Source organism: Otolemur garnettii, unplaced genomic scaffold, assembly GCF_000181295.1.
Source record: "Otolemur garnettii isolate 467f Iridium unplaced genomic scaffold, OtoGar3 scaffold00031, whole genome shotgun sequence".
NCBI classification, from domain to species: Eukaryota; Metazoa; Chordata; class Mammalia; order Primates; family Galagidae; genus Otolemur; species Otolemur garnettii.
Window position 1 is genome coordinate 13,462,802 of NW_003852426.1, and position 3,316 is coordinate 13,466,117.

The window sequence follows — 3,316 nt, forward strand, 5'->3', positions numbered from 1 at the left end:
CCTTTGGTGTACGTGGCTGGCGCCTTAGCCTGTTGAGCTATAGGCGCCGAGCCAACAGGATCATCCATGATCCTCAACAAAGGCAGATACTAAGATTCCTACCAGTTGGTGGTCATGCTGGATCTCTTCTGCTGACTCCTCCACCTCCTCTCTCCACCCTTGTGCACATAGCTTCTTGGATGTTAACGTTTACAGAGGGTCTCCCTGGCCCTCTGGCTTTTAGGTTTGGCCAATGGAGGGTAGGGGAGTAATGGAGGGAAAGGAGGTCAGAGCATTTCTTCCTCGGTTTCTCTCCCAGGCTGTGGACCTGCCAGTGTCCTCTCCCCTCACCTTCACACTTGTTACTGGTCTCAGCACTGCACTGCCTCCTGGAATTTCCCTTCACTTTGTCCATTCTGCTTCCATAAGCAGACCCTTTATTAAATTCTCCTCAAGTTACCCAATATCAGAGTGTCAGCTGTTTCCTGCCTATACTCACCAAAGAAGGAGCTAGTTTCAGGAGCAGCCACAAATAGGATACTGGGGCTCGGTTAATCATAAATTCAGGAAGTACCAGGGAAGCTTCTTTGTAGAGGAGAAATATACCCCATAATCTACACTGTGCAGAGGTATCACCTTTCCCCTAGTTATCTTTGGGGACAGCATAAGGGAGAGCAGGGGCACGTCATCGCCATGGCATGGAGTCATTTGGCTTTTTCTGATGGCCACAGGGAGCATGCAGAGAAAAGGAGGACTGGAAGTTATCAATGTCTGGCAGGGAGTGTGGGTAAGCAATTAGAATACCCTGGTGGCCGCTTGAAGGAGTCCCTCACCTCCCATAGGCACAGGACACGTGTGGCTGAAGACCAACCTCAGGATGCCTAGTGAAGGTTGCCAAGTTTCATTGCTAATTAAATGCTTACTCTTCCAGGTCTCTTACACTAAGGTAAGGGCCTTGATGGGTAAGGACTGGGACCCTGAGGTGGCATGGAGACATTTGGGCAGACACAAACAGGGCTCAGGACTTTGAATCCCCAAATTCCCCAAAATTCTCCTGTCTGTAGTGAAAACCCCCCCTCTTGTACCACTCCCTCCTCCCAGGATATCAGCCTTAGAATCCCCCCTGGCCCATCCCTCCTTGGCCCCAGGCTCTTCATGAGTTAGATCCTAGAATAGCCCAATAGAGAGGCACAAGCCCCATGCTAAGAGATCACCCAGGTTGAGTTACAGGCCTTGCCAACCTGTGTTGGCAGGAGCTACAGGAACAGGTGTGCAAGTGGGTTCTGAGGGAACAAGACCAAGAAGGGTGGAATGTAAGGATCAGTTTGGCCAAACCCATTGCCTTGGATGCTGACCCAGGATTTGAGATTTAATATGCTGGCCCGAGCACCTGGGAGGGGCACTGATAGTCTGTAAGCTTGGTTAATTAAAGCCTGGATTTAATGGTAGCGTACAGTTAATAAGCTCAAAATGCCAGAATTTCCCTGGCACACTGTAGAAGAAGGAATCACAAGTCTCCAGAGAGATGGGAATGCTGGATTTATTATGTGCAACTTTCTTAGCTACCGCCAGCTACATATTTTAAGAAGAGGTCTAATAAACACTCCCTTTACCAAGACATTAAGAAATGTGCTGGTGAGGGCCACCAACATCCTCAACTTGCTCTGATGACTGTCTTCTACAGACTTGAGAGCTAGTGTGGGGGGCTGGATGGATTAGTGTAATTGGATTCCCTGATCTTAATGAGAATATTGGCATCCAGGTGGGACCTGGTGGTGTAAAGACCAAGTGGCTAATGTCTAACAATCAAAGGCAAAGTGGACAATGGCCCACAATACCATAAAGGGACAAAATCACCATCAAATGCACAAGATGGCAGCCCCATAGATGATGTTCAACTTCTTTCTCTAACACCCCCAAGGCTTGTTCAACAGTCCTAGGTATAAGATGGTTATGGTTTCAGGGATGGAAGCTATGTTTCGGCTTAGAAACAGTCTTTCTCTTCCCAAACTGGCTGTGGCCAGTGTTAAGTGTCCAACCTCCTTAACAGCCTGTGCTGGAGTCCCTAATTGGGCATCATCCTCCCTTGGTTGTAGCTTGATTTGGCTTAACCTTCCCATCATGGAGGGTCTGTACTTGATCCTCACAAGGATAGAGACATATTTCAGGTATGCATTTGCTTTGTGTACCTACAGTGCTTCTGTCAGCCTCCCCATGTATGGACTTACAAAATGCCGTAACCATCAGCATGGCATTCCACATAATAAAGCCTCCAACCAGGGCATACAGGTCACAGGCAAGGAAACATACAAATGAGCTCACACTCAAGGTATTCACTGGCCTTACCATGTGCCCTGTGACCCAGAGGCAGCTGGGTTGGTAGAATAGTGGATTAGTGGATTAGAGCAACACTGAGAAAAACTACACCCTGCCAGGTAGGGGTGCCACATTGCAGGATATAGTATATTTTTAAAATCATAACTAGAGGCTCGGCACCTGTGGCTCAAGTGGCTAAGGCGCCAGCCACATACACCTGAGCTGGCGAGTTCGAATCCAGCCCAGCCCGCCAAACAACAATGACGGCTGCAACCAAAAAATAGCTGGACATTGTGGTGGGCGCCTGTGGTCCCAGCTACTTGGGAGGCTGAGGAAGGAGAATCGCTTGAGCCCAGGAATTGGAGGTTGCTGTGAGCTGTGATGCCACAGCACTTTACCCAGGGGGACAACTTGAGGCTCCTGTCTCAAAAATAAAATAAAATCATAACTAGAATAATATATAACACCAAGAGGTAGGGGTGGCAGGGTTCTCCGCACTATCATACCTAAAGGCTATCATCCACTGGAATAATTTTTCCTACCCATTATCATAATCCTGGGCCTCGGGGTTTTGGAGATCCCAGTATCCAAGGGAGAAATAGTTCCACCATGGGACTATGACCTGGAAGTTGAGAAAGCCCCTAGCCATTTTGGTTTCTCATGTTACCAAGCCAACAGGCAGAGAAAGTGGTCTGTATACTATCTGGGCTGGTTAGTCCCAATTACCAGAGGAAATTAGGTTGCTATAGCATAAAAAAGGTAGAACCTGCTTGGTGCCCATGGCTCAAGCGGCTAAGGCGCCAGCCACATACACCTGAGCTGGCGGGTTCGAATCCAGCCCGGCCTGCCAAACAACAATGACGGCTGCAACCAAAAAATAGCCTGGCGTTGTGGCGGGCACCTGTAGTCTCGGCTACTTGGGAGGCGGAGGGAGAATTGCTTGAGCCCAGGAGTTGGAGGTTGCTGTGAGCTGTGATGCCACGGCACTCTACCCAGGGCGACAGCTTGAGGCTCTGTCTCC